The sequence below is a fragment of the Haliotis rufescens genome, unplaced genomic scaffold (genome assembly GCF_023055435.1).
Source record: "Haliotis rufescens isolate VD_foot unplaced genomic scaffold, xgHalRufe1.0.p SCAF_25, whole genome shotgun sequence".
Classification (NCBI taxonomy): Eukaryota; Metazoa; Mollusca; class Gastropoda; order Lepetellida; family Haliotidae; genus Haliotis; species Haliotis rufescens.
The window spans coordinates 2,619,480-2,642,604 of record NW_025963946.1 but is presented as its reverse complement, the minus strand read 5'-3'; positions in this window follow the sequence as shown (position 1 = coordinate 2,642,604).

The following is a 23,125-nucleotide window of genomic DNA, read 5'->3' as shown; positions in this document are numbered from 1 at the left end:
ATTTCATATCTCAGTTTTTACAAACAGGCAATTTCAAGAACGCATTCTACATTGTCCGACCATTTCAATCAAGGGTTCCCCAAAGGCGATGTATTATTTGTCACATTTAACACCAGAATCAATAGTCTCTTAAATGGGTCACTTTTCGTCGATGATTATGAATGTCGATGATTATGACGTGTAAAGACCCGTGAAGATTCCGGGGTAGAATAGGTCTCCAGCAACCCATGCTTGTCGTAAAAGGCGACTAACGGGATCGGGTTGTCAGGTTCGCTGACTTGGTTGATGCATGTCATCGATCCCAATTGCGTGGATCGATGCTCATGATATCAATCACTGGATTGTCTGGTCCAGACTCGATTATTTACAGACCGCCGTCATATAGCTGGAATATTGCTGAGTGCGGCGTTAAACAACAAACCAACCAACCTGTGACGTGTAAAACACTGCATGGAGAATATACTACATGGTTTATTCTCCTAGCAAGGTTTGGTCGTACGATAAACAACGACCTCTCGTCGTCTATTTCGTAAGTATAGATCACTTACACGCTTTAAATTGGATTATCGCTCTTTTGTTTATGCCTGTACTCATAAAGATTCCGGGGTAGAATAGGTCTTCAGCAACCCATGCTTGCCGTAAAAGGCGACTATGCTTGTCGTAAAAGGCGACTAACGGGATCAGGTGGTCAGGCTCGCTGATGTGGTTGAAACATGTCATCGATCCCAATAGCGTGGGTCGATGGTCATGAAATTAATCACTGGATTGTCTGGTCCAGACTCGATTATTTACAGACCGCCGTCATATAGCTGGAATATTGCTGAGTGCGGCGTTAAACAACAAACAAACCAAAAAATGTGTATTCCTGTAAACGCATCTTAGATAAAAACACCACCAAGCACAACAACTCTCCGTCTTCATGCTTTGGGGCTTCCCTTGATGGTAGTTTGTGCGTTGAAGCTGGCGAATCCTCTGTTACACAAAGCCATATTAAATGGACTCTGCAATATATCATGAAACTGCATTCAAATCATTTAAACTAATGAAGGCATATTCACACCTTTCTTTGAGGAATTGTTTCACAGTAAACCCAAGCTTGATGTACCACTTGATATAACATTGCAACCACACATCACCGTAGCTATAAATGATCTCAATATCATAGCACCGTACCGACTTCTCCTTGGCAGCTGGTGAAGCCAGAAGTTGACCTAACTCTCACTGAATTTATAAAGTCAGACACATATTTATATGTATAACAATAGGCATATAATCACTTGCGAACAAAGGGTGATTCTCACAGATCAATTGTCATTGATTCCAAAATGTTTCCTTCAGACTCTCAGACAATAGCTCACTGCTGAAGCCAAAGGTAGCGTAACAGCTTTGGTTATATCAAACAACAGTCACTATCTAAGTCTTTGAAAGGCATTTAGAAGTGATTCACATGAGGAAGAAACATTTATAGAGGTTAACTTCGTTATTATTATGAGGAACACAACCTTTCGGAGCATATACTTACTCTTTTGTCACCCCATGAACGAGCAAGTATATACTCCTAAACGTTGTGTTCCTCATAATAAAAGTGCATCTGTCTGTTGACATCTGTAAATTTCTCTTCCTTAAAATTATCATCTTTTCTTAACAACCTCTGGGTGAGAAACCCATTTGAGATAACTGGTATCAAACATATGTCTGAGATCGAATTCCACGCTTGTGATTGGCTACTCCATGATGATGGCTTGAGGTCAGATTATGACCGACTACTTTCCTGATCGTAAGTCATTGATAAGATATTCGTGCTCCAGTGGAGTGAGTGAGTGAGTTGGGTTTAACGCCGTTTTTTAACAGTATTCCAGTCATATCACAGCGTGTCAGCTTAATGTGGGAGGAAAGCCCGAAGTGATGCAGGTCTCAGACGTTTACCACTTCGGTGAAACCCACGAGCACGGGTATGGTGCTGACAAACCTAGAAACACAATCGGAGCGAACCGGGATTCGAACCCACAAACATAGGTTTCTGGCTCGCCCAAGGGACGCAACTCTGCACAGCGAATCGCGGCGCCTTAGACGACTGGGCCACCCGTGCCCCCTGTAGGACTCTGAACTAAAGGCCCTGCTCAAGTGGAATGTTCAACAAGGAACATTATGGTTTTTGAGCGTCCCCTGGATGCCACAGGGACAAATATGTCCCTCCTCTTAAACCCTTACTTTGAAGTCGGATAAAATTCAAAATACATCACGCACACTAATACACATCTTCCCGAGACAAGGGAGTTAACTGACTGACAAAGTCCAGTTTCCACTTTACAGTCACTTAACTGCCTTGCCTCGGGGAGATGACTAATACACTTCACAGAATACTGTTGGAAATTCATTGTTCTGTGATATCACCCCACTGTCATTGTAACTTACTTAAAATGACCGCTGAAATCTACTTGTAACCGACATCGCTAAACAAATCAGGATCGATCAATCCTAACTGATGTGTCATAAACAACAAGTAACATTTGGCGTATGACATATTTTATAGGTTTGTAAGCGTGCACCATTACGATCTAATTATAAATTAACTACCGCGATAATATACCAAAATTCATTGTTAATGTGGCCATTGTTAATGCATTGCTGCATCAGCATTCACGGCGTATTTAACATTTACTGTATGTTTAGAAATCTAAATATCGGTTATATACTCGAAGAATTGAATTACGAAAGTAGCATTTTAGTGAACTTCACTAAAGGTTTCATAGGTTCCATAGATCCATATGCAAACAACTTGTTATTAACTTTGTCAGATTTACATGAGTACTGTTATTTTTGAGAGATGTCAACAAATCCTTGTCAATGATATTACATCAGGCAACTGAATCTATCATCATGTTGGTTAGAACACAACCCAAACCAACTTCTGTCATCCCTGAACCTGGTGTATGATAAACTGTGAAAATATAATCTTTTTCCGATGCGAGCCCTATCTGTAGCTTTTGAACGTGAAGCTGATATTCTTGTCTCAAGGAAGCATATTGGACATTAACCAATAAAAAATAAGTAGGGTAACTATCACTGAAGAAATATTCGAACAGTCCAACGTAAAACAAATATAGACAGCCACATAAACTACAACCGTAGAATGTAATTTCAGCATGTATTCATAATTTTCAAAACACACCAATGTCTTTCAAAAACAAATGTCCACTGATGCGCGTAAAATACGCTGTCAGATTTCCGACCTTCTATTGGAGTCCCTTGCAATTGCAAAGTTTACACAGTCAAGAAAAACATGCTTGGCAGAATACCTCTCATCACAGAGGATACATTAAGGCGGTTCATGGTAAGGTTTTAGTAGATATGCATGGGTAAACTGACTGTAGCCTATACGTGCCTGTAGAATGTGAACTCATCATGTCTTGCCTGACCACCAAAGTAGGTTGGTTTTTTTTATGTTGGTTTGTTGTTTAACGCCGCACTCAGCAATATTCCAGCTATATGACGGCGGTCTGTAAATAATCGAGTCTGGACTAGAAAATCCAGTGATTAATATCATGAGCATCGATCCACGCAATTCGGATTGATGACACGCATCAACCTAGTCATTGAGCCTAACCATCCGATCCCTTTAGTTGCCTTTTACGGCAAGCATGGGTTGCTGAAGACCTATTCTACCCCGGAACTTCACGGGTCCCAAAGTAGATGTAACAGACTGTTTTAATTCACGATGTTAAGTGATGCCAGCCTTGCGTGAGTGTCCCAGCTTTGCTGCATAAGAGTGAGTGTGTGAGTTAAAGGTTAACGGCACATCAGCCATATCGTGACGAGAGAAAGTTCTAAATTCAAATAAGATATAATTAGACTGCATAATAACATGTCGTCGAAGGACAGTAAAATAACAAGAAAGAAGTGAGCAAAGCTCACATACCACCGTTATCCCCGCTGGTCACCAACAAATAGTAAATAGTTTGTTAATTTATGAAATATACCTGTTGCTTTAAGTCAGAGGAACTGCCCTTTCCTTTGTAACCCCAGGAGCTATACAAAACCAGTCATCAAAATTGCTACATTTCAACATGTCTCCATAAAAACAGCAAAAGAGAAAACTTTCAGAATCTTATAAAAGATAAAAAAACAATCACTGTGGTTATTGAGCAAGTTTGCTGAAGCTAGGATACATAATATTGTAAACATGGATCGCACAAAAAATCTATCCAAAATTTATATTTCACCATGATTCCATGGAAACGGCAAAATAAAAAAAATCAGAATCTTTAAACTAGCAAAAGGCACAAGTACTCATTGTGGTAAATGTGTGTAGCAAGCTTGACAAAACAAGGATGCATGGTTAAAAAGATATGGGCCGTACAATTCACCCACCCTAAAAGTTTAAGTTTCTTAATGTGTCCACGGAAACGGCAAAAAAATAAAAACATCAGACACTTCAAACTAGCAAAAGGCACAAGTTCTCATTGTGGTAAATGTGTGTAGCAAGTTTGGTGAAGCTAGGGTGCATGGTTAAAAAGTTATGGGCCGTTCAAAAGCTCGGACGGAAGGACGGACAGACGGAACGCTATATACCCCCGATTTACTTCGTAAACGGGGATATAACTAGACTTATCACAGATTATATTTGAAACTAGTAGAGAAATATAAATCATAACACCATACGTAACAATACAAGATAAGAATGAGCTATAGATCGCCAGCCACAGAAGGTAGATCACCATACTGGGGTCTATGAGACTTTTGAGACGTTTGCTACCTGCATGGACCCCAGCTGGATTTACATCATACCTTCAGTTGTTGGCGATTGCTGCATACTATCACTTTTAATTGTGGATTTTAAATCACTCTCTGGGATAAACAGTGGGGGGCATTGCCTCTCAAGAGCTCTTTTAACTGCAGCATCGGCCTTAGAGTTCACCGTTGTGCCAACATGGTTGGGCAACCACTGTGAGATTGTAGAAAAATATCTAGAATTAATGGATGACTTGAGTAAACTCTGAATGCAGAAAAATTAAAAAGAGATTAATACACATGTGTCTGTTAGATACCATTCATCTTATAATGAGTTGTTTCAAAAAGTATCTAACGAGCGAAAGCGACAAAACATTCATCAGTATCTTATCAATTAATACACAAAAAAGTAATAATGTATTTTATTGTCAAGTGACTTATTTAGGTTCAACACTGCTTTTAACAGTATATCAGTTGTACAATGGTGTGGCAACGGAGAGAAGAAAGCTTTGCGCTCTACGAAAACATATTTTGTTATGTTTCAAACATATTTATTTCACAGAATGTGTGAAGCTGGATTGGTAAACAAGTAAAGACTTATGTCATTTCCGCTCAAGTTGTCATACAATTTCATCAATTATATTGTACAGTCAAGGGTAAGTAGTATGGTAATTATTTAGCATAAAAGCACAGTTGTCCACTCTGAACGTGCTGAAGTATACGGTGTAAGCGAAAATCATGAGAGACTAAACGATAGGAAATCTACCAGAAGCTGATATGAAGATATGAACAGATTTTAGTGTTCCTAAATTATTTTTTGCTGTAACATTTACATTTCCAAAAATAAAAGAGTTTAGATCATAACCTTTGGAGTACAATACATGCTTCTTCTTATACCGTGTAGATGGTAGCGGTTTAGTGACGTGATCTTCATGGTGGTAGCCACAAGAAAAATTTGAATTAGCTGATATAAACATTTTAAATTTGTCAATACAGATGTCACTACAGACAAGTCTAAGGCGACATTGCACAATTTGGCTAAACTTTGAGCCAGAGTTTTAATCATGTTGCATCACCTTTTATCCTCCTTCCTATAGTTATGTTTCTCTCGGTTAAAATAAACACAAGCCGGACATAAAATTGAATCAAACGCAATAATAAACGTGAAGTGACATATAAATAGATGATGGTCACTTTATTCATGATGGAAAATGTGATTCTGACATGAAGTGCATGCATGCATTCTTTCTTGAAAAACAACCCACGGGAGCCAGGTTCTGTCTCGGAGGCAGATCAAACTTGCAAAGATGGCATGACATTCGTCTAGTTGCGTGATAATATTTTAACAAGGTTAGAATAGTTCGTCCCCTGTTACTGTCAAGGGAGTGTTTTGTCATCCATTGCAACATACTTTCACACTGAATACCTTTTGGTTCTCAACATATCTCTCACGAGGGCAAACAAAGTTTTCAAGTTTTCCTACATTCAAAAGCTTTGACATTTATTCTTTGGATAATTACATAAGTTTTAAATTAATATAACGACAAAAAGAATACATACACGTTTTACTAACAAAGTGCGAATGGCATTTCCCACGCAATATTGATATTCGGATCATTCATTATACAAACCCTTATTGCCACTTCGATGTAGTATTTTGGGGAGGTTGGGTAGTCTAGTGGGTAAAGCGTTCGCTGGAGACCCGGTTTCGAATCCCCACATATGTACGATATGTGATACTCATTTCTGGCATCCCCCGCGATGATATAGCAGGAATATTGCTCAAAGCGGCGTAAAACCATACTCACTCATTCACTTGATGTAGTATTTTGCCACATGGAAATGAGGTTATGTAGTAATCGAATATAGGGGATGTACATATTCTATTCTATGATATTAAAACCGTGTTTATTAGAAATATTACTCTGTCATCTGATGCAAATATTAGACTAATAGAATACGTTCATGCATATTTTGTCCAAAACAAAACGCTTTGAAAGCCTTTAAAGTATGTATGACATTATTTTAAAAATGTATAATATAACACACAGTAGATGATAAAATGTTCAACATCAAATATATATTATATATTTTATGTTGAACATGTTATCATCTACTGTGTGTCGGGATATATTATATAAAGATTCGTGTATCAAGAGGCCTTCAAATAGGCAATCCATTTTTAAGAAAATAAAATATTGTTTGCACCTGATATACGGGTCTAGGACAATTGCCACCCTGTTAATTGCAACCTTGGACAATTGCCATCTAGGACAATTACGACCTGGGACAACTGCCACCCAGTGAACTACTACAACAAGTAAGACTTGTTAATGCTTTAGGTGTTTAAGAGGTCGCCATTTGCCTTAGCTACCGACAGTCATCCTATCAGAATCGCTAAGTGCACTTCAAGCCATCAGTGGCAGGAACTCAAACTCCAGGCCAAACACCGTCAATAATATTCTACACGAATATACAAGACTATCGGACAAGGGAAACAGCTTTTTTTGGATCCCGTCTCACAAAGACATTCATGGAAATGAAAAAGCAGACACACTGTCGAAGCTGGTTCTAGACAAAGCGGAGATACCGCGTATTCCCTTTAGTACACTGGAAATAAAATGTAAAATCGAAGCCTCCACAAAGTAAAGGTGGCAAGCCCAGTGGCATGCAAGTAAGATCGGCAGATGGCTATACAAACTTCAACCCAAGATACACACAAAAGCCATACTCAAATGAAAGGAAAGCTCAAGACGCCATCTCACGCCTCAGACTCGGCCAATCTTGCAATCAACCTGAATCCATTTCTTAATTGGTACTGGAATGTGAATGACATGCACCAGCCAGGGCTCGGTTAACACAAGAATGACAGTTAGATCCGCTTTCTGTCATAGATCTCCAAAAGCCATGAGATGCAACAGCGAAGGTCCAACTAACTCTATTTTTGAGATATGGACATGCAGCTACTCGAACGTATGTAAACAGAGCTTTCTAGGATAAATAAAATGAAATCACATCAATATACGAAAAAAGAAATGTAATGAATACTTAAGCTCTCAATAGATATGTGAACCCTACTCACACACATAAATCCCAAAGAGGGACAGGTCAGCTGAAGTAGAAGGTGACCCCTTAAAGCAACAACAGCATGATCTACATGCATTGTTGACAGACATGGATAACAAAGTAAGTCAGAGAGATGTGTAATGAAAATTCACTTTCATGGGCGTTGGTATGTGAGATACACGAAACTTAGGAACAAAGTTGTAAATTATGGAATCATATATTATGTGTGATATGTCTTCTTACCATCGTAGGGGGCGGTCGGGTAGCCTAGTGGTAAAAGGGTTCGCTCGTCACGCCGAAGACCCGGGTTCGATTCCCGACATGGGTACAATGTGAGAAGCCCATTTCTCCTGTCCCCCGTCGTGATATTTCTGGAATAATGCTAAAAGAGGCGTAAAACCTTACCCACTCACTCACTTACCAACGTAGACTTATAGCCATGTTCCGGTGTAATAATGTCAGACTTGCTGTTGAACTGGGGCGTCACAACAACGTGACGCCCCAATAATGAACGTATGCACTTTCTGTTTTTCGAAGGGACATAACCATGTAGAATATGAATTCCATGTTCTTATGATTTGTGACCAGTATTCTAGAGCAAGAAGAAACTCTTTTCCCAAGCGTCTCGTTCCAGGAGTTAGCACCTGGCGGATGAGCTTCAACCTGTGGTTAATTACGTTGACCACTACACTGGTCGCCCACAACGTAGAGGTCGTCACTGTTCACCATTCCATCGTGGAACCAACACCAGTGGAGACTAGATGGCCTGCCCCATACAAACAATCAGCTTGGGGTGGCATCGATGTCTTCTAACCAACATGGCTGGATTTCACCCAAGCATGTGGCGTTTCTTGGATGTCCTAAGAAGATAACAAGCCCTGAATGATCAGGTGATCACCCAAATGCTCGCAGGGCAAAATGGGGTTAGCCATCGAAAACAATATAAGGATTGCCAACAGCGACTTCACACCATTACGTTTGAATTTCTTAACTGACACAGTATGAACTACCTTCGCTCCGTGGATCACAACTTTCCTCTATTAGACCCTCTGGCTTTTATTTATTTCGGACAAGCCTTTGACACCGTGTCAATTAGAGGCCCGGCGTCTAGTGGAGGCCCGGCTTCTATTAATACCCCCATTTCACTGTGACCACGAATGTCCCGAATCGTCACGAAATGAAATTGTATCAATTGATCGACCCGGCGTCTATTAGGGGCCCGGCTTCTATTTTTGCACTGAACAATTGACCCGGCTTCTATTAGAGGCCGGCGTCTATTAGAGGAAATACTATACACATTTGGAACGGTTTCATCTGTTGTACTTGTGACAGTGGACAGTTCAAGTTGAGTGTTAACTGTCCTTAGTGGAGATTATCCTGCTCCCCCGATATACTTTCGTTGTCAGCTACCTGTATGAGAGAAATATTTTGGACATACCGCAACAACACATTGATGAAAACAAAGAGATATATTCCTCGATGTGATTCGAAGATGCAACATTTTGTTTTGTGATCCGTCATGCTCCCACCTGTGCTACAATCTACCTAGTCACCATTAGCTCAGTATATATGTACATTTTCTTCTGCTAATATTGTAGCAAATTCGTTGGTGGTATATGTGTTATGCACGTGCCCGTGAATCTGATGTTCACATCTAATTCCAATACATATAATACATCTCGTCCATATTTGACATATAACTTGATGATATGCACTTGATTAAACATATTTATATTCTAAACGTGTTTAAAGGTGTTTAAGTTCTAAACATGTAGAGATTAGGGGCATGTTTTGTTTAGGCGGTAGCTCATTTCATGTGTTTAGACCATAAACGTGTTTTGATAGAACACATCAAATGTGCATGCCGTTTAGGCTGGAACACATTCCTACACATGTCTTGTATGAGGTTACATAACATATTTGTACAGTAATCTTCAACATCTTCGTCCCATCTAACAGGCACCACGTCGCTATATAAGTGCAATAATCTTGGACGCGACGTTAAACCCAATTTCACCTCACCTCACCTCTAACAGGCAAGATAGTTAATGCGCTATTTTACTAAACTTCTGTCCGCTGTAGGTAATTAAGTTGGGATTCACTCGACTTTTTTCTCAGTACAGAGTTCTGCTGAATCCTAGACTCAATCTATCCTAAAATGTCACCGACAGATGATTTTCAAGTACAGTCGCCAAGACCATTAACGTGAACATCTACAACATACAGTATGTGTGCCACAGGAATGGGTTGGGCTCCAATGTCTCCCTTTCCAATCATGTTGCGGAACCCAATGTCTTCTGAGCTGATGCCAGAGGTCTGAGTAACCGTCACAATCTATCTACCTCCTCCGAGAACATTTTCATGTATCTTTTCAAGAGCATTGATCAACTAAATACAAGCAAGACGCATAATGTGCCAAACGGTCGGGAAATAATTTTAGGCCTTAGTAATTCTCAGTTACCGAACCCAGTTACTAAATAAATGGTACAATAAATCAAAATGTGCGTTTCGGTTTTTCGACGTTCATTGATCAGACATTTGTGATGCTCGACACATATTGCCATTGCTGTTGAACGTACGTCGTTGTCCTCTCATGTTAGTATTGACCAAGAAGGAAACATTCTGAACAAGACGATGAGGTTTGGAATCTGTGCTCTCTGATAACATGACGCCGAGATTCTTGCCTGGATAGTATCGCATATACATGTTGGGGTCGGTGGGTGTGACCCACATTTTCCAGTTACACACAGAAGTCACCCAGTCATATTCATCTCTGAATAGCCGTCATTAAGTCATGGATTTTTGCTCCCAGAAACAGATGTCTTTGGTGTCTTCCTCACCGATGCTAAATAAAGACTATTCTTTAAGAGTCACGCAGTGTTTACGGAAACGATGACACCAGCTGGTTGGTAAAAGGCGCCATGAAAGACCGGAAGGTTGAGCTGAATTGAATTAACAGCTCTCTAACTTTGACGGGCATGTGGTCTTGACATTGACGTAAGGGAAATAGGTATTCAGTGCATTTTGGTTACGGACAATATTTTAATCTGTTGAGGCGGCGGATTTTGTTGAGTTGCCATGGTAAATGTTTGCGGATGTATATCATCACCTGTGTGTTCATGTCTTCAAATGTGTGATCGTCGTATATAATTGGCAGTTGTCCACTGATCAGTTGTCTTGTGAGCCGATTTCCAGTGTGCGGGGTTTCTTGTGATACGGGTGGAAGATTCCTATATGAATGCGAGTTCGAATCCGACGTGATCTTCATCATTGCAGTTTTGTACGTGGAAAGAAGTAAACTGACGTCCAAAAGAAACTTTACCAGAGTTTGAAATCACTCTTGCTCAAAATCAACAAAGCATACATGCATGAAGTAAAGTGTATTAGGAAGATCAATATATCAACATAATCAACACTGAACATGACAATCATACCGCGACCGAGAATGACGTCAAAGCCCCCCAAAGTTGGGTGTGGTACAAAACTCGAGCTTTCAGAATCATGGACAATAGGCAGAGTACATAAACAATCGCTCACGTTCAATAACAAGTCATTAGTAGCGTGTGTGACCACCAAATGCCTCAATACACGCAAAAACTCTTCGACGCACAGAAAAAGTCAGTCGTCTGATGAGGTCACGTGGGATTTGACGCCATTTTTCTTGGAGGGCCAAGATCAGTTCTTGCCGGTTGGCTGGAGAGTGTGGTCGTTGTCGAACACGACGATCCATCAAGTCCCAGGGGTGTTCTATGGGGGACATGTCGGGTGAGCGTGCAGGCCACGGCAGGGCGTTGACGTTGTTGGCTGCGAGGAAGTTAGTGACAATTCTGGCTGTATGGGCTCTAGCGTTGTCATGCTGATAAATGACACCACGAGGCTGCTGTTGGAGAAATGGTAGGACAACTGGACGAAGAATGTTATCCATGTAACGCTGAGCTGTCAAGTTTCCGTCAAGGAAGACCAGCGGTGTCCTCTCCTGCCGACAGATCCCTCCCCACTCTCTGACACTCCCTCCACCATATGGTACGACCTCCTGCACGCAACACGCCGCCGTTCGTTCACCCCTTCGGCGGTAAACACGTTGTCTTCCATCAGCCCTAAACATACAGAATCGACTTTCGTCAGTGAAGACAACCCTCTGCCAGTCGCGTCGTTGCCAACGTCGTACAGTCCGGGCCCATCTCAATCGCAGACGATGTTGCGCTGTCAATAGCTGTCCTCTGTATGGTCTAAATGTCCTGATTCCATGAGCCCTGAGTCTCCTGGCCACTGTCTGTCGACTAACCCTGTGACCTAAGGCATTTGTCGCCGATGACGTCACTGTCAGGAAGCGATTTCGGAGGTGCAAGGTACGCAAGTACCGGTCATCATGGGGCGTGGTCACCCTGGGTCTGCCTGTTCTTGGCCTGTCAACGGTCCACCCTGTCTGTCTGTAATGCTACATCAAGTTGGTAACGGCAACATGGGAGTAACCGAAGGTTCGTGCAATATGGGCATGGGTTACTCCCATCTGTACCATACCCAAGGCTCGTTCACGTTGTTCGACTGTGAGTCGTGGCATTTCTTTTGTGTTTTTTTATCACTGTGGATGTCTGACTTGCCGTTGCAATCGTTTCATACCCTTACCCGCACGTGCATTTGCAGTTATCCGTGCAGCACGTGTTTTTCACTTTTTCGCGTGTTATCTCGCAAAAATGTAACAGACGATTAACTTTTTCTGCATTCACTATTGTTGTATTTAGGTTATGTGTTTTAGATAGACCTCATTGAAAAAAAAAAATTACTTTGTCTGAAATTTATATTTTCAGTTGGTAAAGTTTCTTTTGGACGTCAGTTTATTATTTGAATATCGTTTTCTTGTGAAGGTAATCTGACGCCGTCATTAAAACGTGCGCAATTTGTTCTGAACGTTTTTTTCACATTCATCTTAATTTCCTATGTCGCTCTTGAAACTTAATTGAACATATATGTCTTAAAGGTGGACAATGTCACCAAATTACATTTATTTAAACTGCTATTTTGTTTCAAATGGGCTTCAATCATCATAACGAAGAAGCAGGATTACGCTTTTTCTTTGCAGATAAAAAATATAATGATGTGTATACGATTTCGATTACTCATTACTTTTGTTTTTCCAGCGTGCATTTCGGATATGTTCAAGATATAGCAATACAGAATAAATACTAATTAAACATCTTGAATTACAAAGCGCTTAATTCTGTTTAATATTGAGGGTTGTAATCAGTGGAAATAAAAATATAATTTACAATAAAATCGACTAAATCCGGTCAGTAATAATAAGAGTGCGTGAGTTAAATTTAACGTCGCATCAGCATTATTTCAGCCATATTTAATATAGAATAATGGTAATAATCATAATCATAATCATAATAAGAATATCTGCTTCAAGCAGAATCCGTTGTACGATCCCGTGTTGTATGCATCTCGTGTGATTGGGTTTATGAAACACTGTAAGATAAGGGTGATACCAGGTGCTCGCGAAACGATGACCCTTGTTTACCATACCGGTGGTACCCTTCACAAAGACATGCAAAGGCAAGTCAACTGTTGAACTTAAAAAACACGGGACATAATGTAATAGTGTAAGACGAAACTTTCATAGAACACCAAAGTCAGTGATGTGTCAAATTTGGAAATGCCCTCACGTCTACCATAAAACCTTTTAGAAAGCTTTACAAATCCCTAAAATTCGTAGACCCGTGAAGATTCCGGGGTAGAATAGGTCTTCAGCAACCCCTGCTTGCCGTAAAAGGTGACTCTGCTTGTCGTAAAAGGCGACTAACGGGATCGGGTGGTCAGGTTCACTGACTTGGTTGATGCATGTCATCGATCCCAATTGTGTAGATCAATGCTCATGATGTCATTCACTGGATTGTCTGGTCGAGACTCGATAATTTACAACCTAAAATTCGTAACCCTGATCGAACAACTTTGGGGCAAGAGTCGTATGACGCTCTTTGAAATCGTTCTGGAAAGATTGTGCTCGAGTGTACCTCAGAAGTTCTGAAATGTAGACACCAAGGGCTGGAGCTGATAGGAAAATTGACATTTAGAAAGTCGACGTCATCCCTCTTGTTATACAGACTTGAGGACAGAACTGATCAAACATAGCTCTTCCGTCAGCGGATTACGGTTTATAATTTGGACCTCGAAGCCCTCGACTACATCAAAACTGTTATGGCGTGGTATGAGTTAGTATCAGAATAGGACCCGTACGTATTCACAACTACAAATGAGAATAATATAAAAGGACCGCTGTCTGATAAAACACCTCAATGAAAGGAACAGTGTCAACAGCTGGCGGTGAATGAACTGATATTCCATTAGGCCGAGGAGCACTCCCATCCCCATCCATAGACGATTGCTAATTTGATCAAGCTCCCAATACGTAACGCATCCTGCATCCAACGCAACCCTGATAATGCATCCCTGAGTTGTTTCTGACTTAGAGTTCCAGATGTATGGGAGTTGATTAGTTGGAAATGCCAGATGTGACTTACATTGTAGGCAAGCTTTTAAGATCACATGGTACGTAGCTCAATCTGTGTGTGGTATAGTGCGCGTTGACACATTCGCTGATGTGTTGTTTAGTTTGGTGTGATTTCTTTTATATATGTGTCGAGGATCTAAGGGTTGGTTATCTATTTTAGGCGTCTTTTACCAAAGTGGGTGTAAGCACAGGACTATTTATAATTAACTAATTATAACAATAAAAATATAAAAAAGTCGCAAAGTCGCAAAAAAATCAAAATAATAAAGCCGCAAATCTGAAAAAAAGTCATTGACGAGCATTTGGCCTCGTCTATGATTGCTTTTGCGACTTCTTTTATTTTTATTGTTAAAGTTAGTTATATGGTCCTGTGGTGTAAGCTAGTCGTAGGCTACATAGTGATTCCGGATTAGAATCGACCCCAGAATCTATCTTGGTCGTAGGAGACTCCCCAGATAGAGTTGTTAAGCTTGGTTACTTGGTTGATTGCGAGTCGTCGTTTCCCCGACGGCGTGGAATGATGCTTATGATATCGATCACTGGTTTGCCTGGTGCAGATTCGATTATCCAGATTATCCACATTGCAGACCGCTGTCATATATCTGAGCGTGACAAACAAACACGTGTTTGTTGTTTAACGCCACATTCAATATTCAAGTTGTATGACGGTGGTTTGTAAATACTCGATTCTGGACAAGACAACCCAGAGATTGACATCATTTTAAGCATCGATCTAATTATAAACAAAGGCGATACCGCCACATGCATCAACCAAGTGAGCGAACCTGACCACCCGATCCCGCTAGTCGCCTCTTCCAACAAGCATGAGGACAAATATTTTATAACAGGCTATAATTAATGCCGACTACCACATATTAGGATTCACAAAGATGAGTAAAAGTACATGCAGTTTCTATTAATTTAATTTAATATTCTTTCACTTTACGATGATTAAACCTATGTAAGATGAATCTACAAACCTAAAAAAACTATAAGTCCATAATTGTAAACATATCTTATTTGATTTTAAACGTGGATTGGTTTGGCAGGAATTCGATATGAGGTGAGGTGAGGTGATGCGCCAGACAGGGTTACAACAAGTACAATCTTTTAACGTCTTTTTGTATGACGCGGCCCGGGATCGAACCCTGGACCTTCCGCTCTCCGGGCGGACGCTCTACCACTAGACCACGGAGGCGGTCGAATTCGATATGATTGGAAACAAAACAAATACAACCCATTTTTTTTTTACAGAGAAAGCACGATACATGTGAGTGTAGAGTTCCAGGCCTTGAACAATATCGCTTCTTATTGCAAGATTCCGGCAATTCCTGTTATTGTCGCTACTTACTCAGAGCCCGTGAAGATTCCGGGGTAGAATAGGTCTTCAGCAACCCACGCTTGCCGTAAAAGGCGACTATGCTTGTCGTAAAAGGCGACTAACGGGATCGGGTGGTCAGGCTCGCTGACTTGGTTGATAAACGTCATCGATCCCAATTGCGTGGATCGATGCTCATGATATCAATCACTGGATTGTCTGGTCCAGACTTGATTATTTACAGACCGCCGTCATATAGCTGGAATATTGCTGAGTGCGGCATTAAACAACAAACCAACCAACTTACTCAAAAACAGAATGCATGTACAGGAGCATTTGGCGCACTGTTCGGAAAGCACAACTGGGCATTCTCCGGCATTTTGTCGTGGTGTAAACCAACTGCTACAGATCGGGTTGGTGGAGTGCGTGTTAGCAGAGTAAGTGAGATGACATGGGGGGAATCGACCCTGGGCATACGGCGTGACGAGCGGATGCTTTAACAACTGGTCTATCCCACCGACCAATTTTCAGATTCTGAACAACGGATCTATCTGCTCCAGTAGTTGCTGCTCAGTATAACTAAAGAGAGAATTAAGATTTAATGTCGCATCGGCATTTTTTCAGCCATATAGCGACGAGAACAAGCTGATATGTACAGCATTTAGTCATTAATACAACGTCATGTTCACAAGACAAATTTGTCATACATATTTTGGCATACTGTTTAAAACACGGGCTATAAGCCACCAGTAACCAATGCTTGTCGTAAAAGGCGACTAACGCGATCGGGTTGTCAGGCTCGCTGACTTGGATGATGCATGTCATCGATCCCAATTGCGTGGATGGATGCTCATGATATTAATCACTGGATTGTCTTGTCCAGACTTGATTATTTACAGACCGCCGTCATAAAGCTGTAATATTGTTGAGTGCGGCGTTAAACAACAAACAACAGTGGTAGGAGTTAGTAGATTAAATATTTAGATTATTAATTCAGCCTACTTTAATGCAATGATACTTTCAAATCCAGCAAGATACTACTTACAAACATATTGCTGCAATTATGGCTAGAGACCCCATGGGAATTCCGGGTTAGAGTTGGTCCCCCATATGCTGGTCGTCAGAGGCAACTGTTTAGATCAGGCTCTCAGACGAGGTGACTTGTCTGTGTGTCATCATGCCTCAACAGTGTTGATTGTTGCTCATGATATCAATCACTAGTTTGTCTGTTCCAGACTCATGGCTTTGAGTGAGTGAGTTGGGTTAGACTCCGCTTTTAACAGTATTTCAGTTATATCATGGCGTATCAGCTTAATGTGGGAGGAAAGCCCAAAGTGATGTTGGTCTCAAACCAAACCAAAAACAAAACTAAACCCCCTCATTGCAGCGTTGGTAAACGTCTAAAACCTTGCATGACTGGCATTCCGTGACATAATTTACGTGCTGTTTAAAGCGGCGCTAAACAGAACTTGGTCACTCTCACTATAACTACCAACATTACTCACAACACTAGAAAGGTTTTCATCATGAACAAGGGTTCAGTGATGTCAGACTCTCGTAAAAAGGTCCGGGTTAGAATTGATGTTCAGCAACCTACGTTTATCGTATAAGGCGAGTAACGGGATCGGGTGGTCATGATTGGTAGATGCATGTCCTCGTATTCCATTTGCGTGGGTCGATGCTCATGGTGTCAATCCTGACAAACCTAGAAACATAATCGGGACGAACCGGGATTCGAACCGACAATCAGCGAATCGCGGCGCCTTAGACGATTGGGCCACCCGAACCCCCCTTAACATTGAGGAAACGTTTGAATATCCATGTACATTAAGTTTTACCTTTAATTATATCATGCAATGTGCATGTACAGGTCAGCTTAAACGTCGCTTAAGTGAATATCAGATTATAGAATGAAAGAGTATAGATCAAACTGTACGTTTCACTTGATGTTAGTTTTAATCTAGATCTGAACATTTCAGGGTATTTGAATTAAACGCAAAGGACTTTCTAATAGACTTTTAAGCTTTCATACATATATTGCTTATGTTAGAGGTATGCAGGCTGTGTGCTATATGTGTTGGGCTTACACTAAGGTAACGGTTACAATTTCACACCAATTCGTTACAACTCTGTTACAAAATAAAACACATATATGGGCCACTCCGTAGAGAGACTCTTCTAAATGTATTCACATATTTAAAATATATAATAAAATAAACAGATGCTTGCTGGCAGCTGTATACAACATTTTTCCTTTTTTTAAAAATTTCATTGTAGGTTACGGCGGTAAGAGGACACACAATATTATCTATCAAAATAAAGGCTATGTTCTGTACATCACACAGGTTGATGACATTTGAGTTTAACTCGTGGCACTTGTTTAAGAGACTTACGTCGCTCAACACTATACACAGGATAATTTAAAATGACTTGACATCCATCTACGACAACGTTTTGACACTGAAAACACTTCCTGTCTTCTAACGGCATGTTAATATATCTGCCTAAATCAATTTGGATAGGAGCGGTGCTACATCTGAATTTAGCCAAATCGCTTCTGTTGGCAAGGGACATAGGGCGGGTGACGTACTCATCAACAGTATAGTCCTGCTTAAAAGAACGGTATACTACAGTTTATTACCTCCCGTGCGCGATGGACCAACGGGTGTGCAATTGCATTTTTTCATTAAAAACGAAACGTTTTACCTCTGTAACACTAAAACCTGAGCTAAAACAATTGTCTGGGGAAATTAAATATTCTAGACCTTGATCTTTTTACAATGGGTGCGGAAGTTAAGATTATTCTTTCTTCTGGTTCTTAGTGGGACGATATTGGTGAAGCTCACGAGTTTTAATATTCATTCCCCAAATATATTCAACACCCAAAGAAACGTCACCCCAAGTAGCATTGCATGAAAAGATGTCATTTAAATATCTGAGTAATTTTTGGCAAAGTTTCTAAAATTTAACATTATCTTGTCCGGAAAAATGAAATTTGATGATAAAAAAACCAAGCAGATGACAACAAAACCGATCGCCCAAACGCATCACGGCAACGGCCATGGTAACCGGATGCACGTGAGTTCCGTGCAAATTAAAATGCAAATGCGTTCCCCAACAAACCGCCAAGCAAGTAGCCAATGCATTTCAAGTCCACGTAAGGACCATATACAGGTTCCAGCAACGGTACCAGACCACCAATACTACAGATGACCGACCACGTAGTGGAAGACCAAGGGTCACCACCTGACGCCAGGATCGTCGGATTGTGCAACAGCATCTTCAAGATCGCTTTGTTACTGCTGCGGAAACTGCTCGACAGACCATGGGGACACATTAGTGCGGACACCGTGCGTCGACGATTGACGAGCAGACACCTCCACTGTCACAGGCCACACTGAGGACCCATTCTGACACCACGTCATCGCCAGGACAGTCTTCTGCGGGCAACTCAGCACCAGCATTGGCGCCACCACCAGTGGAGAAGAGTCCTCTTCTCAGTCGAGGGCCGTACAGTATCTCAACAGCAGATGGCAAAGAGAGAGTCTGGCGACGCCGTGGGGAAATTTTTATTCGGATGTTTGTGTCGTTGAGAGAGACTCGTGGGGTGGTCCGAGCATCATGGTGTGGGTTGGTATTTGTCTTGCAGAGAGGGTCGGCTCTGTGGTCTTCCAGAACATCGGTCCAGGGAGAGGCAATGGTGTAACAGCAGCTCAGTACATTGATCAAGTCTTGAGACCACACGCCATACCTCATTTGGCACATTGCCGCAACCACGAGTTTCAGCATGATAACACCCGTGCCCACACTGCGCGAGCAACAAGAGACTTCCAACAGCAGCATGGCATCAGAACCATGCAGTGGCCTGCCCTCAGTCCCGATTTAAGTCCCACTGAGCACCTGTAGGACGAGATTCAAAGACGGCTGAATGACGTCCGACCAAGGCGTTCCTCAGTGTGTGGGCTCAAGTGTCTATGGCTTTCAACAACCACCTCATCCATTCCATGTATCGACGTTGCACGGCAGTCATCAATGCACATGGCGGACACACGAGATACTGACTTGTGATGCCATTTTCTCAGAGAGTAGTGTTGTGTTTCACTTAAAGAACATTTGTCACATTAATTTCAACCTTGAAGATCAGTTTTGCCAAGTTTATCTTTTAAATATGCCTCAAAGTATGTTTACAGTGTTTGGACAAATGAGGTTTCTCATATATCTATCCATGGTGACGTTTCTTTTGCGGTTCAGTATATATAGAACACTCCTATAACTATAATCACCTCCTCGTTACCTTACAATGATGAGCGTGAAACTGACCAAGGCGGAAGTGAGCATTATCTCGCGGTCTTGACGCCGAAACTGAAAGAGGGCTCCCCTTCTGTTCACCGCTGCAACGTGCAATCTACCAGTCAGGATAGTAAATTCGTTATTTACATACTTTCTGGCCGCTGTTACTAATTAAGTAAGTAGGATTCACCAGACCCTTTACCCTGTGTATAGATTTGCATTTATGAACCAGAAACATGAAGATTTAAGGATTTGTGTAAACTTTATATAGAACTATCTATGTTATCTTTGTTTGCTGTCTTGTGTATTCCTATGTTTTCCAACATGAATATGATATTTATTAATTATTATTCATGCTTTAAAATTAAGTTTCACCAATTTTGTTTGCCGATTTTAGATTTAGAATTTAAAAACAAATGTTTGTGCGGATTTTAATAATAAGATACCATACATGTACTCTATAGTTTGATACTAAAGTGTTTCGGTTTTTTTAAATTTGTTGTATATTAATTGTTGCACTGTTTAGGTTTTAATTTGTGCTTGCATTTTAACAGCTGTATGACATCGGCCTCTGAATAATCCTAGTGTATCTGACAAACCAGTGATTGATATCGTGAGCAACGAACCACGCCATCGGGGTACAATGACTTAAATTCCACCAATCGTAAGTCACCACGTGATCTTAGGTTCTTGAGAACCTATACGAGGTACTTCCACGTGTGTTGAGTTAGCGAGGACTCGGTTAGCAACCTAGCCCTGGATTTTCCATTCGCAGAAATACCAGTGTTTTTTCCCTCACTTGGTAACTTTCTGTTTCTTACTTAGATCTATGCACGAAGATTCAGAGTGACAAAACACTCTACACAAGACTGTATGACAAGAGGGATGACTTCAACTTTCCAAAAGTCAACTTTCCCTTCGTGTCGAGCATTATTCCAGCAGCTCCAGCCTTTATTGTTTACATTTCACATTTTTTAAGATACACCAGCATGCTCCTTCTTCAAAGATTTCAAAGAGCGTCATACGACTCTTGCTTAGAAATTTTTTGATCAAGGTTTCAACCTTCGAGGCCTCAGTAGAGCTTTCAAAACGTTTTATGGTGGACATGTGGAGGACATTTCCAAAGTTGACGCATCAGTGACAAAAATGATGTCCAATGCAATTCCCTATTTTGACCTGTACCATATGTTCCAGTGTTCCCCGTGCATATTAAAGGCGTGGTGTGGTACACGTTCTGCCAGGCATTTAAGAATATCAGACAACAAAGAATAATCAGAAACTGAATATGGATGTAACCAGTTATGTTATAAAAGCTAAATGTGGGAACGTTCTGGAAATACACGTACTGGGTTAAAAAACCAGGTCATTTTATTGTTCTCATATCTAACTTCTACAAAATCTTTTTGATAAAGTGCAATGGGAAGTCAATATAATCAATATTTTAGAGAGCTACATTTAGAGTACTCATAGTTAAAAGGTTGTGTTAATAGGATCTACTTCCGAAAAGACACAAAAGAGGTTGAATGCATTAAGGACCTTGTTTTGTAACAGCAAAGAAATCGACCAGAAAATAAGTAGTCAGAACCATACAGACATTACAAGTTTCTATCTGGAACATAATTTATAAGTCTTCAATCCATATATTGATCTCTAATTCAGGTTTTATTATTTTAGTTTGCGAAATGAAATTTACGAATAATGTTTAGGTGCTAAAATAGTTTGAATTTCACACACATGCATATGTGCACATTTAGTCCAAGGTAGCGTACTGCCATCACCTATTTTGACGCCATTGTAAACGAGAAGAAATTGGCATGAACGTGACCAATTAACACAATTCGATGTTGTATTCATTATAAGAATAATTCACAATTCACTTAGGATTGAAACACATTTTCTTCTCTTCTTTGCTAAGAGTTCTTACGAATTGCGAGTAGGGATGAAACACTTTGATAAACATTGTTTTCTATTCTTGAATGACCGTTATGCTATTCTGTGTGAATCTCATTGAATTGAAACACTACATTAGACAATCTGAGAAAGAATTCACAATTGACTTCGGATTGAAAGATATTGTTGCGTACCTCTAGACTTTGCTGTCTAAGAGTCCTTTCTGAAAGGAAACATAATGTCATATCTGACCTAGTATGGGTAGCCTAGTAGTTAAAGCGTTCGCTCGTCACGCAGAAGACCGGGGTTCGATGCCAGACATGGGTACTGATAATCATTCATTAACCCTTTCAGTTTTGTCAACAATACTCTTTTTAGATACATGTGGGTATCAATTCAGAACATGCTTAAATCAGAAAGTATTGCGAATATGATATCAAGCAACTAGCTATGTTTATCCAGTATGTAAACTGTCTTGATTGAACATTCTTATACGCGAGTCGAAGACTCACATCGCAATCGTACATAAATCAACAGTTACATGAAGGTAATAAATCCAGCCTTTATGTCAGTATGCTTTACATACTTTCTTTGTATGTCGTATTTTTTTTCCTGGGGAAAATTGTAAAATGCTCTCACCCCGTTCTCTTACATTGCTCTTCGATATTTGCACTCCCTGCATTGTTATTTCACACATGTATGTACTGGAATATATGTGAATATACTTACAGGGTATATAGAAGCGACAGAAAACATTTCCACAATCCTAAGAAAAATCCATTGTGAGATACTCATTATATCATGAGCATGTCATGAGCAAGGTTAACGTATCCTGCCCCACTTGTGGCACCCGTCACAAACACACGAAAAGGCACGTCATTTGATCACCTGAAAACAACACGGGAACATGTTGTACACGTTGTATTAAGGAAGTGCATCATTTGTGTCACTGATGCATCACTCTTAGAAATGTCATACCAGTATGTGGAACAAAATTCATTTAATTTTGGAAACGTTCACACTGTAGGAAAACATTACCTTCATAAAAAAAGGTTGTAAATTTAGACATAGAAATTCGTAAACATAATAATTAAATTCAAACATTAATTGTTTGTTAATTGTAAATATTTGAATGTAGAAATAAAGAATATCACCGAGGTTTTTTTTTAATGATAAATATCAACACTAATCGATAACATTTTAATACACACGAGGTGAGATCACCATCCCAAATCATTCTTACAATGGAACTGATATCCTAGTTGTAGGGGCGGTCGGGTAGCCTAGTGGTTAAAGCGTTCGCTCGTCACGCCGAAGAC